Source organism: Rhinopithecus bieti, unplaced genomic scaffold (assembly GCF_001698545.2).
Source record: "Rhinopithecus bieti isolate Rb0 unplaced genomic scaffold, ASM169854v2 scaffold_40838, whole genome shotgun sequence".
Lineage (NCBI taxonomy): Eukaryota > Metazoa > Chordata > Mammalia > Primates > Cercopithecidae > Rhinopithecus > Rhinopithecus bieti.
Genome location: NW_016816809.1, coordinates 193313 through 209001, shown reverse-complemented (window position 1 = coordinate 209001; position 15689 = coordinate 193313). Strand labels below are relative to the sequence as shown.

Sequence of the window (15689 nt, the reverse complement as noted above, 5' to 3'; positions counted from 1 at the left end):
GAGAATTGCTTGAATCCGGGAGGCAGAAGTTGCAGTGAGCAGAGATTGCACCATTGCACTCCAGCCTGGGGGACAATAGTGAAACTCTATCTCAAAAAATAAAAAATAAAAAGGACTTACCCAACTATAACAATCTGTCCCCATTAAGCAGAGGTAGTGTTGGCTAAATTGGTTTGTCTCATCATGCAAGTTGTCAACCAAAACTATATCCAGACCTTGAAACTTACATAACAAAGAATAATTCCTAGTAACAGGAAAAACTTGTCCATTTTTTTAAAATGAAGATTTTATCCAAGATATTTAATAGGTGACCAAATCTTGCCTCATCCATAAGGTTTACAGATGGCTTAAGACACTCTCTCATAGAGCATTTAGATATTTACAAGTGAGTTCATTCAGCTACTTGAAAGCATTAATCCTCTTTAAATAGTTCGTATAAATTCTATTTTGATTATACTTTCCCTCGTGAAATAACTAATATTTTGATTAAAAAGTTTTTTTGTTTTTTTGTTTTGTTTTTTCAGATGGAGTCTCGCTCTGTCACCAGGCTGGAGTGCAGTGGCACGATCTTGGCTCGCTGCAACCTCTGCCTCCCTGGTTCAAGCGATTCTCCTGCCTCAGCCTCCCAAGTTGCTGGGATTACAGGCAAGCACCACCACACTCAGCTAATTTTTGTATTTTTAGTAGAGACTGGATATCACCATGTTGGCCAGGATGGTCTTGATCTCTTGACCTCATGATCCACCCACCTCAGCCTCTCAAAATCCTGGGATTACAGATGTGAGCCCCCCCCTGGCATTTTTTTTTTTTTTTTTTTTTGCGACGGAATCTTGCTCTGTTCCCCAGGCTGGAGTGCAGTGGTGAGATCTCGGCTCACTGCAACCTCTGCCTCCCAGGTTCAAGCAATTCTCCTGCCTCAGCCTCCTGAGTAGCTGGGATTCCAAGCATGCACAACTATGCCCGGCTAATTTTCATATATTTTTTAGTAGAGACGGGGTTTTGCCATGTTTGTCAGGCTGGTCTCGAACTCCTCACCTTGTGATCTGCCCACCTCAGCCTCCCAAAGTGCTGGGATTATAGGCATGAGCCACAAGCCTGGCCCAAGAGTTTTTTTTTATTTTGTTTCCAACCTTGGTAATCTACTTCACAGTGAAACACTTAAACTCTACAACATTCTCATTAAAAACAAGTTCCATCACCTACGTTGTCCTAAAAGCTCGAAGACGATAAAACAAGTGAATTGCTTCAGATTCAAAACTTACAGACAGTCACAGTGGCTCAGGCCGGGTGCAATGGCCCATGCCTGTAATCCTAGCACTTTGGGAGGTCAAGGTGGTTAGATAACTTAAAGTCAGGCGTTCAAGACAAGCCTGGCCAATATGGTGAAACCCCGTCTCTACTAAAAATACAAAAATTAGTCGGACATGGTGGTGAACATCTATAATCCCAGCTACTCAAGAGGCTGAGGCAGGAGAATCACGTTGAACCCAGGAGGCAGAGGTTGCAATGAGCCAAGGTCATGCCACTGCACTTCAACCTGGGTGACAGAGCAAGACTGTCTTAAAAAAAAAAAAAAAAAAAACAACTTTCTACGTGTTCAAAGAATGTAAATGTTGCACATGGTTTGGGAAAGCTTGTGCAGCTACAGGAGGAAATGAGAACAAGACTTGGAAGTACTAAGTTTCTTCCACTCACAGGTCCCAGACAGGGGTCACCGTGTGCCACACAGGGCCGTGGAGCACCAGTGTCCGTCAGGAGGCAGAAGCAAGATCCAGGGGAAAGCCTAGGCTACAGCCTTTATTGGGTTTCTGAGGGAAGGGCAAGGCAGGGCAGGGTGAACAGTTTAGGATAGGCTAGTCTGAATAATGCCAGGGGGCTCTAGGTGTGGTCTCTAGTCATCTGGCATCTGACCCTGGGATGATCTAGGGTAGGAGACAACTGGCTTAGAGAATTAGATAAAGAGATGACTGAACCTGTGATCGTTGGTTTGCAAATCAAAGACATGCTCCAGGCTGAGCCCTTTGCTATCTGTAGGAACTGGCTAATCCTGGGAGGGGCACTCTCTCCCAAGCCAGCAAGATGTCAGAACACTGTAGACAGAAAAAATTTTAAAACATAATTAATACACAATGCTTTTTTAAAAACTTCATATTTCCTAGCCTATAGTTCTACAGCTATCCCTAATGATGACGACAATGTGATCTAAACCTTAAAATACCTGTAAATTCATCATATGAAATTGTTACTGAATAGGCTGGGTGCTATGGCTCACATCTGTAATCCCAACACTTTTGGAGGCCGAGGCTGGCAGATCACTTGAGGCCAGGAGTTGCAGACCAGCCTGGCCAACATAGTGAAACCCCATCTCTACTAAAAATACAAAAATTAGCCAGACATGGTGGCACACATGTGTAATCCCAGCTACTCGGGAGGCTGAGGGAGGAGAACTGCTTGAACCCAGGAGGTGGAGGTTGCAGTGAGCTGAGATCATACCACAGCAGTTCAGCCTGGGCAACAGAGTGAGACTCCATCTTTAAAAAAAAAAAAAAAAAAAAAAAGTTACTGAACAACCTGTAACTTGGCTTAAATTTTCCCCTCACAGATTCTAAATTGAGATTACCAGATATTTCATGTCAGATACACAGTCATATGCCCAACAGGTAAACACTGCATTTCCAAAGAGGAAGTCACCAGAAACATCTGTACATATTACATAATCAGAAGACTAAGTACATGCAGAGACATAAATGAATATCAGCCTTCAAATCACATGGAAGATTGTTGTAACCAAGCAAGTTGTAGAGAAACACTACACTCTGAGACTAGTTCAGGAGTCCTTTATTGCCAGTGACCAAGAGACGGTTAGCGCTCAAAATTCTCTTGGCCCCAAAGAAGGGACGCGATTTCTTTTATACCTTGGTCTAAATAGGGGAGGGGAGTTTAACTGAAGCAATTTTTACAGAAGCAGAGTAGACATATAGTTAAAATATTAATGGGTACAGAGATAGTTGCGGAAAAATAAACAGTTCCAGGTGCAGGGGCTTAAACTATCACAAAGAGATAATGCAGGAGCTTTGGGTACCATCCACCGAGTACATTCCCAGGAGCTGCTGGTACAGCTTGCCTCAATATCTTATCAGCAAGTGCATTCCTGGATGTGCTTGGAGTCAGCTTGCACTCTATGCCTTTAAGGGAGGAGGGCTATAAGTGAAGGAACTAAAATGGACTCTGTCTGGCTCTCTCAGCTAAGAGAAATAATCAGGTTAAAACAAGGTAGGGTATCACACTCCCCACTCATGTTTTGGGGAATCAAATCATTGATTCCTCAGTTATAACAAGGCGGTCATATTGAGTTCTAAGATACGTAAGTTTGGCAGAAGCTATGCACTGCTTTATAAAGTTAAGAAACCAATTTAATATACAAGGCCCAAAGACTAAACCAAACAAGAAGAGGAGAAGGCATCCCGCCAATCCAGTAATTAGAGTAGTTAGCCATGGATTCCAGTTAAACATGTTTTGGTACCAAGGGGTGTTATTTTCCCATTTCTGTTGGCATCTATCTAGATTTTTTTGAACTCTTTGGAGAGTATCTTTTATGACCCCAGATTGATTGGCATAGAAACAACTTTCTCCTAGAGCTGTGCATAACCCTCTTTGGGAGAGAAACAGCAGATCTAAGCCTTGGCAGTTTTGAAGTACTACTTCAGCTAGAGACTCTATCTGAGTATGCAGCTGCTGAATACGCAGCCATATTTATGACTGACTAGAGATTGCTTAAATCAATATCTACTTGCTGAGACAGGGACATCAGTCCAGTTTCTCCCTGAACCAGGGGAGCTGTGCCAGTGGCTACTGATCCAGCTATACTAAGGCTGGCCAGGAGGGGTATGAGGAGTGGGGCGGCTTGGCGAAACCTGGAATGTAATTCAGGGGGAGCAATGAAAAGTCACCCTTCTGGCCCACTGTACACGTAGACCTGGGGCAGTACATGAACCAACATGCACAGCAGAGGTCCAGGTTCAGTCCCATTAATGCAGTGAGTGAGGCCTGAAGTGCAGGCCAGCCAGGTATTGTTGGGTGCCTGGTAGGAGACTGAGGCACTTGAGGAAGTAGAGACTGATTACAGGTAGGCTGAAAGGGAGAAGCAGATAAGTTATACCCTGTGCTAACTATACAGGAGGCATTTCCTGACACGTCTCCTAGTGTAAGGGCATGGGGCCATGTATGACAAGAAAGAGAGTTAATTTTGAACATGGCTTCTACTCCTAACCCAACATAATATGGGAGTTTGGCCTTTAGGCACAACCAGCAACCTTGGGCTAGTTTAGGCTGGGTGAGATTAAGGAGGTGATGTATCCCATCCAGAATGGACATCAGGCCGGGTTGGAGATGTTGTCGTTGTAACTGACATCTGGGAACAAGGAGTGGTGGTGGGATAGTTAAATCGACCCTGTCTGGGTGTCTTTGGAACATAGGGTCACCTAAATCAGTTAAAGGTCCGATTGGCTTAGGAGGCCTCCATGGGACCAGGACCTTTTTCTGGATGATGAACATAGTCCCAACATCAAATCCTGAGATATAAAGCCTTTATCCCCATGACATGCTGTAATACCATTGAGCTGAGTTAGGGTTACAGACAGTTATAGTAAGAGGGTTGCAATTTTTTATAGTACACAGGCTAGGATGGGAGGTGCAAGTTATGGAAAGGGTTGAGGACCAGGTTGATCCTCCAGGGTAAGTGGCCAGGGTTACACACGAACAGTGAGGGCAGAAAAACTGATAAGAATCTCGACAACTAGAATCAGGGTGATTTCCAGGACAGAGGTAAAAGTCAACCCTCTGGAGTCCTTTTTCTGTGCCTTTAGAGTTTCCACATCTAGTTCGGCTTCCTGTGTGTCCGAACCCTGCAGCAAGGTCAATGTTTCCCTCTCCCATGACCGGCAGGTTGTATTGTTTTTCATGGGTTCGGGCAGGCTCTGGGAACAAAGCACATGAATCGACTGCAAAAGAGACTTCCTTAGAGGTTCCTGCCTTCCAGGTGGTGTTTGCAAACACACGTCCTGTCGTGAAGGAAGTGAGGAGAAAAGAGTAGAGAGGGGCAGAGGGCATAATAGGTGGAAACAAACAAAAGGGTTAAATAAAAAGAATTAATCTGATGGCTTCACTTGACTTAGGAGCAGTTTTAAGGGGCCTGGCCCAGGCTTGGGGACCCATGTTTCTTGCTGGGCTTTGTTGGCCTTTTTGATGTGAGAGTGATGAATCCAAGCAGGAATGCCATCCACTTTCAGAGTTGTCGGCATGGTGAGGATGACAGTATGAGGTCCTTTCCAGGTAGGAGTGAGTCCTTCCTTCTGGAACTTTTTAACCTGTACCAAGTCACCTGGCTGGAAAGAGTGGTAGTGCCTAGTCTGTTCAGGAACTGGATTGGAGTGTGTACCCCAGACAAGCGTCTGGATGATGTCTTGTACCTGTTGGAGAGACTGCAGGTACTGTAACAAATTAGCTTGTGAGATTTCTGCTAAATGGCTATCCTTTAGCTTAGGCAAGATAGGCGGAGCCCTACCAAACATGATTTCAAAAGGTGAAAACCCAGCCTGGTAAGGGGTGCATCTTACTCTAAGAAGGGCTAAAGGAAGGAGTTTTACCCAATTCTCATCAGTCTCTAGGATTAATTTAGTAAGAGTACTTTTTAGTGTGTGGTTCATGCATTCTATCTGTCCAGAGCTCTGGGGTTGATAGGCGCAATGGAGTTTCCATTGAATGTTTAATGCTTTGCTGACCAAGTGAGCTATGGAGAAGGTGAAGGCTGCTCCATTATCAGACCCTATGGCAACAGGCAGCCCATGACAAGAAGAGATGATTTTATTGAGTAAAAGCTTAACTACTATGGTGGTAGTTTCGTTTTTGGTGGCAAATGCCTCAGTCCATCCAGGAAAGGTGTCTATTAGCACTGGGAGGTATTTATACCTTGCCCAGTGCGGTTTTATTTTTGTAATGTCAACTTTCCACCTTTCTCCTGGCGAGCCTCCCTGGAGGTGGTGGCCTCAGCTGGGCTTAGGACTTTGTTTGGCATTTACCTGAGCACAAGCCGTACACAGGAGAGCTGCTTCGTTAGTTAAGTACTGAAGGTGGAGGATCTTGAAAGGACTTCTTAGAAGCTGGGCCAGTTTTATCCCTCCCAAATGGGTGGTAGAATACAGAAGATTGATTAAAGTTTCCCTGAGGGCTTGGGGCATAAAGATTCTGGAATCAGGAAGAATCCACCAAGCTTCCTGATATTTACTGGCCTGAAGATCTGAAGCTTGTTTTTCTTCCCCTGGGGAGTATTGTGGGTTGTCTGGTAGGCCAGGTTGTGGAAAGGACACAGCAGGAAGCAGGGTCAAAGGCATGACTGGGAGCCGAGCTGCCTCTCGAGCTGCCGAGTCTGCTCTTTGGTTACCATGGGCAATGGCCGTGCTTTCTCTTTGATGATATTTGCAGTGAATTACAGCCACCTGCTGAGGAAGCCAAACAGCTTCAAGCAGAGCCGAAATTTCTTCTTTGTTTTTAATAGTCTTTCCTGCTGAGGTGAGTAGCCCTCGTTCTTGATAGATGGCTCCATGTACATATACAGTAGGAAAAGCATACCTACTGTCAGTGTAGATGTTAACACGTTTGTCCTCACCCCATCAGAGAGCCTGAGTGAGAGCGACCAATTCAGCCTTCTGTGCTGAGGTACCTACCAGCAGTGCCTAGGCCCACAGTACATCTGTCTCTGTAGTAACAGCTGCACCACCCTTTCATATTCCCTGTTCAAGGAGGCTGCTACCATCTGTAAACACGGTGGAGTCCACCTCCTTTCGAGGCACATCTTGGAGATCAGGTCGGCCAGTTTCCACAGTTTCCAACAGTTCTTAGCAGTCATGGACAGGTGTGGTAAGGTCTGGATCAGGGAGCAAGGTAGCTGGATTTAAACACCTTGTGGGAGAGAAAGTTAAACGAAGCTGATCTAACAGTAAACTGATACTGCAGGATGTGAGCATTCAACATCTGTTTGCCAGAGGCCCTTCATAGCAAAGTCTCTATGGCATGAGGAGCCATAAGGGTTAAATTCTCGCTCAGAGTCAGTTTATCAGCCTCGTGGATGAGGCTTGCTTTTGCCACTACAGCTCACAGACAACTTGGCTACCCAGAGGCGGCAGGGTCCAGTCTCTTAGAAAAATAGGCCACTGTGCGTCACCAAGTTCCTAAACTTTGAGTGAGTATCCCTTTAGTGACTCCCTGGCTTGCATGAACAAAAAAGTGAAATGGTTTTGAGACATTTGGGAGGGCAAGACCAGGGGCCTCAGTTAACGCCTTCTTTAGATTTTGAAAAGCCTGTTCTTCTTTGTCAGTCCAGACTAGTGGGCCATTCCCTCCAGTAGCAGTGTACAGGGTCTTGGCAATTTCTGTGGCTTTTCAGAAAAGGGGGGATTATGGGTCTTCCAGTTGTACAGGTCAGAAGTAGAGAAGAGGACATAAACTAAAAATGGAACAGAGTACTCACTGCCCAGAGGGATTTGGGCCTCTCTCAGTGGGAGGAGGGGGGGCACCTCCTCCGGCTGATGCCATAATCAGGTGTCTATAGGCAAAGAGGCCACAGGGGATGTAGTCAAGGAGACAAGGGAAGATTCTTGGGGAGCAGGAGGGTTATAGGGTGGCAGAAATGGGTGAAGTGAACTTTCCTCTTCTTCAGAAGGAGGCAGTACAGGAGGAGCCGAGGGAACGGAGGGTTGGGGCAAAAGTGCGGTCTGGCTCAAAAGGACCTTGGAGGTGGGATCATGAATGGCACATGAGCAGAGCCATGGAGGAGGACTCCGGACCAAATCTAGCCATTGATCAATGTAAGGAGACTGATCAGTTCCAACCACGACCCACCACACAGCCTGAACAGTTGTGATGTTTAACAAACCTTCTGAGGACCACCCGGTTCCAAACTGTGGCCATTCTACTTCACAGAGTGTCTGGAGTTTGCCTTTCTTAAGGCGGACTCTGTAATCCTCTGAGAAGCACAGAGAGAAATTCTGTAACATACACTGGAGAGGACTCCAATCTCTACGGGACCAGGAAGAAGTTTCCCATTCTGGAGGCAATTAACAAGGTTTAAGCAGAAATATTAAACCCAGCATGGACAGAGATATTCATGGCCTGGGGGGTGGTAGTAACGGAAGAACAGAAGTATTATAACCAGAGGAAGTAGGAAAACAAATATAGTCAACCCTTCTTGCCACATAAGTTCTGTCTCTTTAAGCTTTGACATTTAGACAGAGGACAAGAGGCGGGTCCGAGGCCAGTGGGCCCTACATGATTCCCCCCTCCTTTTTGACTTACAGCCCAAATATCTTTGGTGTCTCCATGACTCAAAGGCAAAAAGTTCAAATTTGGCCCTTTCTTTTAAGGGTTTTAGGAGGGACAGCAGAGCCAAGTCTTGGAGGTGCTGGACTTGCTGTGACACAGGAAAATGAGATGTGTGGGGTAAAGGATGGGGATGAGGAGGAAAGGGGCCACTTGGATCTTTCCTAAGGTAGGAGAGTAGCCATGGGGCCATAGAATAAAAGTCTAGACAGAGTAAAGCAGCATGGGCATAGGTTTCTCTGCATAGTGCCTTATTTAAGGGCACAGGAAAAGTTACGGGATGACAGAAAAGGTGAGCAAGGAAGTCTGTAGAGTGGCTATTTTGAATCTATACTGGTCTAAGGAGGAGGTGGACTAGTCATTGGGACATGGAGTATGACAATCTAAATGCCAGCAATCTTTATGATGCCAGAAATCCCAAACAGGCAAATGTCTTCCACACCCCTCCCCTAACACCTGATTTGTTTCTGACAGAAAAGGCAGGACTGGTATGGCCAGCCGAAATGACTGATGAGAGATTTGACCTCCTGGGATAGAAAATCTGTGCTGAGGACCTTGAATAAGTCCTTCCCCAGTCCTCATGGGCAGTTTCAGCAAACGGACATATGAAATTCAGACAGACACAAAGCAGGACAATAGACGCTAGGGTATATAAACAATTATGCCAATTTTTACAGATAGGCAAGGGGAGGGGATCCCATGATGGGATAATCAGATGCCTGCCTGTCCACTCCCATTGCGGGGACTTAGGCTCCTCTTGGCATTGGCAGGCCAGTATAAACCCCCGGCTCAGATCAAGCTATGCCCGATGCTGCCCTAAGCCTTATGAGGTCGCCACAGAACCACAGGTGAGGACCCTGTTCATGGAGCTACAAACTGGAAATTCAAGCACAAGCCCTTGAACTCCACATTCACTCACTCACTCACACAGAATTTATTACAATATTTTTTATTCCCATTCTAAAACAGAGGTCTCTTAGAGACCTGAAAGAGAGGAGAAGAGGTAGAGAAAAAGAGAGAGAGAGAGAGACTAGACTTAACAGAGAAGCCTGACAGAAACCAGGAATCTGCCCTCCAGCATCCTGGAGTGTGGACAGAGTCTGAGGGAGGACCCTCATCAGGGGCGTTTCCCTCCCAGAGAAATAGAGTCAGATCTGACTTACCTTCCTGGGACCAGAGACTGAGGACTCAGGAGTTGAATTTGGTTGGGCACACCAGCAGTCGATTCACTCCCCTCAAAAAGACAGTGGACTACAGGGCCCTGGAACGTCTTCAGGGGGCACCCCCCCATAAGCCTGCCATCTGTCTGGTGGAGCCCGAAAAGAGTCTGGTCTTCAGCCAGTGGCGCATCTCGCTGGGGCCTCCAAATGTTGTAACCGAGTGAGCTGTAGAGAAACGCCACACTCTGAGACTAATTCAGGGGTCCTTTATTGCTGGTGACCAAGAGATGGCTAGCGCTCACAGTTCTCTCGGCCCCGAAGAAGGGGCTAGATTTCTTTTTATACCTTGGTCTGAATAGGGGAAGGGGAGTTTAGCTGAAACAATTTTTACAGAAGCAGAATAGGCAAAAGTTAAAAAAATTAATGGTTACAGAGATAGTTATATACAGAAGAATAAACAGTTCCAGGTGCAGGGGCTTAAACTATCACAAAGAGATAATGCAGGGGCTTTGGGTACCATCCACCGAGTACATCCCCAGGAGTTGCTGGTACAGCTTGCCTCAATATCTTATTCGTAAGTGCATTCCTGGATGTGCTTGGAGTCAGCTTGCACTCATTATGCCTTTAAGGGAGGGGGGGCTGTAAGTAAAGGAACTAAAATGGACTCTGTCGGGCTCTCTCAGCTAAGAGAAACAATCAGGTTAAAACAAGGTGGGATATCACAAGATGACCATTTCCTATATTTACATCCTTAATCATGAATAAATATGTTACAAGAATAAAGCCATGGCTAAAAATTACCAGAATGTGTGGTCCATTATTTATTTTTTACTTTGGAACAAATGATAAAATAAGCTAAATTGTAAAGGCCCTTCAGATGAAAATAAATTCACTGGCTAAATTAATCCTAAAAAAATGAAATTGAGGACTGTATTGAGGTGAGGGTCAGATGACTCTAGTCATGGACATTTTAGAATGGTTTTACTACATAAGGGTGGAGAACTCCTGACTGACGTGTTACCCACAGGACCCAGAGGACACCAAAGGGATAAGGAGTGCACAAGTGCGGTGAGTGTCTTCTATTGGCCACAATTCACAGTGACATTAGATGCGTTGTGGAATGGTCTCCCAAATGCCAGTGGAGATGACAAAATTCTGTTAGGTAGCACTAACAGTCAAAAGCAAAGTGGGTAGAAATACTATAAAGGACAGCAGGGCCAGAGTGGCAACTACAGGGACAGGCAGTAGCCAGTGAGGACATTGCTTATGTAACTGAAAAAGATCAACAATGCTTCACTTGAGTGAAGAGCAATATATACGTATTGTCCTGTCCCATGACTATGTTAACTCTCCTTTTCTCCATCACAAATTATCCTTCAAGGACCTTATCATGCAATTGTGCAGAGCATCAGGATCCAACTACTAATGACATTGTATCAATCTGACCTGAGATACAGCAAGCGGCAAGTACTCTAGATGCTGCAGACAGAAACAGGAGCAGCAGAAGGTGGGGAAGAGATGCTAAATATTGTCTGGGGTTTAGCACATCAGTGAAGCTTTCAGAGATACAGGGTTCTGGGACCTGCTAAGACATTCATCCAAGGCAAAGGACAAGTCACTGCACCTGCACTGTCTACTACTAAGAAAGAGGTAGGGTGATTGACAGGCTGCTTTGGACTTTGGAGGCAGCGTGCACCACTCTTGGCAATACTGTATCAGCCCATTTACTGCCTGCTATGAGGCGAAGAGGACTCTTTCAGAAAGGAACAGGCTGTGCTGTAAGCCACCCTACCACTCAGGCCACAGAAGATGACAGATCCAGTGGTTTTGTTAGGTAAGAATGCTGTCTAGAATCTCTGGAAACCACAATAGGGACAGTCACAGTGCAAACTCCTAGGTTTCTATGGCTAGTTCTTTCCTCAAATGGAAAAATCTCCTCCATTTGAAGAGCAGGTCTGGGAGTGCTAATGGCACTCTTAGCATCTCACCAAGACAAGAAGTCACTCTGCAATGACACTGCCATCATGCACTGGGTATTGTCAGAGGCGTCCAGCCTTATGATAGGGCTCATAGATGAAGCAGCAATTTATTGTATGATGGAAATGGTACATTCTGGAGGACATTACATTAAGCAAAAGACAAATATCACATGATATTACTTACATGCAGAATCTAAAAAGTTGAACTCATTAAGTAGGGAATAGAACAGTAGTCACCAGGGGCTGCAGTGGGGGTTGGAAGGTGGTTGGGGAGATGTTGGTCAAAGGGTACAAAGTTTCAGTTAGCTTGGAAGAGTAAGTTCAAGAGATTGACTGTGGCTGGGTGCGGTGGCTCACGCCTGTACTTCCAGCACTTTGGGAGGCCGAGGCAGGTGGATTGCTTGAGATCAGAAGTTCGAGACCAGATTGACCAATATGGTGAAACCCTGTCTCTACTAAAAATACAAAAATTAGCTGGGGAGGCTGAGGGAGGAGAATCGCTTGAACCTGGGAGGCAGAGGTTGTAGTGAGCCAAGATCGCGCCACTGCACTCCAGCTTGGGGGACAAAGTGAGACTTCATCTCAAAAAAAAAAAAAAAAAAAAAGAGAGATTGATTGTAAAACATAATAACTACAATTAATAATATATTGCCTTCTCGACAAATGCTAAGAGAGTAGATTTTAAGTGTTCTCACCACAAAATAATATCTATGTGAAGCAATGCAAGTTAGTTTGATTTTGATTTTGACATTCTACAATGTGTGTGGGTGTAAATGCACATATATAAACATATATACACACATATGTAAGTGTATATGTATACACACACACATATATATACACACACACACACACATTTCAAAACATCATTTTGTACACTATAAATACATACAATTGTGGCCAGGCATGGTAGCTCATACCTGTAATCTCAGCACTCTGGGAGACTGATGTGGGTGGGTGGATCACTTGAGGTCAGGAGTTTGAGACCAACCTGGCCAACATGGTGAAACCCTGTCTTTACAACAAGTAAAACACGGTAGCATGTGCCTGTAGTTCCAGCTAATTGGGAGGCTGAGATGGGAGGATCACTGGAGCCCAGGAGGGCAATCTTGCAGGGAGCCATGATCACACCACTAAACTCCAGCATGGGCAATAGAGTGAAACCCTATATTAAAAGAGGGGGCAGGCCAGGTGGGTTGCCTCATGCCTGTAATCCCAGAACTTTGGGAGGCTGAGGTGGGCAGATCACCTGGGGTTGGGAGTTTGAGACCAGCCTGACCAACATGGAGAAACCCTGTCTCTACTAAAAATACAAAAAAATTAGCTGGGCATGGTGGCGCATGCCTATAATCCCAGCTCCTCTGGAGGCTGAGGCAGGAGAATCACTTGAACACGGGAAGTGGAGGTTGCAGTGAGCCGAGATTGCACCATTGCACTCCAGCCTGGGCAACAAGAGCAAAACTCCATCTCAAAAAAAAAAAAAAAAAGGGATCGGGGTGCCAGGTACAGTGGCTCATGCCTGTAATCCCAGCACTTTGGGATGCTGAGGCAGATGGATCACCTGAGGTCAGGAGTTAGAGGCCACTCTGGCCAACATGGTGAAATCCCATCTCTACTAAAAGTACAAAAATTAGCTGGGTGTAGTGGCAGATGCCTGTAATCCATTACTCAGGAGGCTGAGGCAGGAGAATTGCTTGAACCCAGGAGGTGAATGTTGCAGCTAGCGAAATCATGACATTGCACTCCAGCCTGGGCAACAAGAGTGAAATTCCATCTCAAGAAAAAAAAAAAAAAGGGTGGGGTGGTGCCATGGCTCATGCTTGTGATCCCAGCACTTTGGGAGGCTGAGGTAGGAGGACTGCTTGAGGCCAGGAGTTAGAGACAAGCCTGGGCAACACGGTGAAATCCCATCTCTACAAAAAATACAAAACTTAGCCAGGCAAAGTAGTATGTGCCTGTAATCTCAGCTACTTGGGAGGCTGAGGCATGAGAATTGCTTGAATGTGGGAAGCAGAGGTTGCAGTGAACTGAGATGGCACCACTGCACTGTACTCTGGGTCACAGAGTGAGATTGTCTCAAAAACAAATAAATAATTTGAAAACAAAAAAACAAAAAAAAAACAAAACAGTGTAAAAACAAAAGCAGAAAACAACTTGATATGCTTTGGCTGTGTCCCCACCAAAATCTCATCTTGAATTGTAACCCCCACAATTCCAATGTGTTGAGAGAGAGACCCAGTGGGAGGTAATTGAATCATGGGGGCAGGTCTTACCCATGCTATTCTCATGAGAGTGAATAAGTCTCACTCCCTGCACAAGCTCTCTTCTCTTGTCTGCTGCCATGTGAGACATGACTTTCACCTTCTGCCATGATTGTGAGGCCTCCCTAGCCACGTGAAACTGTGAGTCCATTAAACCTTTTTTTTTGTTTGTTTGTGTGTGTGTGTGTGTGTGTGTGTGGTTTTTTTTTTTTTTTTTGTAAATTGCCCAGTCTCAGGTATGTCTTTATCAGCAGTGTGAAAATGGACTGATACAGAACTGATCCACGTCCACAGAGTGCATTACGCAGAGGTGGTCCAGTCCACGTTACCTACTACTGCTGCCTCACCCCTACCTCACACTCACACATGTGGCCTGTAGGGGTTTCCTGTGACAGCTGATGGAGAAGGGAAAAACCCAGGCCTAATTTATGGATGGATGTGTTCAATGGAATATTGAGGGTTAGATAATGAACTGTTGCTGTCCTACAATCCTCGGAGGGCTACACCTGAGAGTGGTGAGGAGATGTCCTCTCAGTGTGCATATCTTTCAACAGTAAACTTTGTCATCAACACTAGGCATAGGAAAAATTGCTGGGAGTATGACTACACACGAATTATTTGCTGACTCAGAGCCAAGAAAAGTAAGATTGGAAAATTGAAACAGGGTAGCCTGGGTGACTCATAGGAGTAGGCACAGGTATATGGTTCTTTGTATCTTATGTCTATTGCCACCAGAAGGCACTCACAGGAGAGGAGACACTGAACAACTAGGTCAACAGAATGGCTCACCCAGTAGGCATTAACCAGCTGTGTCATCAGCCACCCCACGGTTTGCACAATGAGCCTGTTACAGGAATAGTAATGGTGGGAGAAATGGAGGCTGGACATGGGCCTGACAACTTGCACTCTCCTTCACCAAGGCTGATCTAGCCATGGCTGCTGCCATATATCTGACCTAGCTAACAGCAGAAATCAAGCTCCCAGTATAGTACCATACCCCAAAGAGTCACTAGCTAGACAGTGGGTACCAAGCTGATTACAACAGACCCCTTCCATCCTACAGTAATTCATCATCCTTGGGACTAACAAGTATTTGAGGTATCAGCTTCCTTTTCTATTTGCAGTTCCTTTACTGGTACCCCTATTGCAGGGCTCACAAAGTACCTCATAGACTGACCTGGGATCCCATTTATATTTTCTTTTTTCTTTTTAATTATACTTCATGTTTTAGGGTACATGTGCACAATGTGCAGGTTTGTTGCATATGTAAACATGTGCCATGTTGCTGTGTTGCACCCATTAACTTGTCATTTACATTAGGTATATCTCCTAATGCTATCCCTCCCCCATCTTCCCAGCCCACAACAGGCCATGGTGTGTGATGTTCCCCTTCCTGTGACCAAGTGTTCTCATTGTTCAATTCCCACCTATGAGTGAGAACATGTGGTGTTTGGTTTTCTGTTCTTGCAATAGTTTGCTGAGAAGGATGGTTTCCAGCTTCATCCATGTCCCTAAAAAGGACATGAACTCATCCTTTTTTATGGCTGCATAGTATTCCATGGTGTATATGTGCCACATTTTCTTAATCCAGTTTGTCACTGATGGACATTTGGGTTGGTTCCAAGGTTTTGCTATTGTGAATAGTGCCGTAATAAACATATATGTGCATGTATCTTTATAGTAGCATGATTTATAATCCTTTGGGTATATACAAAGTAATGGGATGGCTGGGTCACATGGTATTTCTAGTTCTAGATCCTTGAGGAATCACCACACTGTCTTCCACAATGGTTGAACTAGTTTACAGTCCCACCAACAGTGTAAAAGCGTTCCTATTTCTCCACATCCTCTCCATCACCTGTTGTTTCCTGACTTTTTAATGATTGCCATTCTAACTGGTGTGAGATGGTATCTCA

At 45.2% G+C, this 15689-nt stretch overlaps 1 protein-coding gene across 2 annotated transcripts in view; it reads right to left on the bottom strand.

The window, feature by feature from the left end:
- Positions 1-1776: 1776 nt before the first annotated feature.
- LOC108517363 (zinc finger protein 37A-like) overlaps positions 1777-15689 on the bottom strand; it is a 67649-nt gene continuing 53736 nt past the window's right edge. The window contains exons 5-6 of one of the 2 annotated variants that reach the window (XR_001882082.1): positions 9537-9758; positions 1777-2090 (exon numbers count right to left, since the gene is read on the bottom strand). The gene's annotated coding sequence lies outside the window, so the exon portion shown is untranslated. Of the gene's footprint in view, positions 2091-6569; positions 6958-9536; positions 9759-15689 lie in introns of those variants that run through there. The other variant, XR_001882083.1, reaches the window with a different exon arrangement.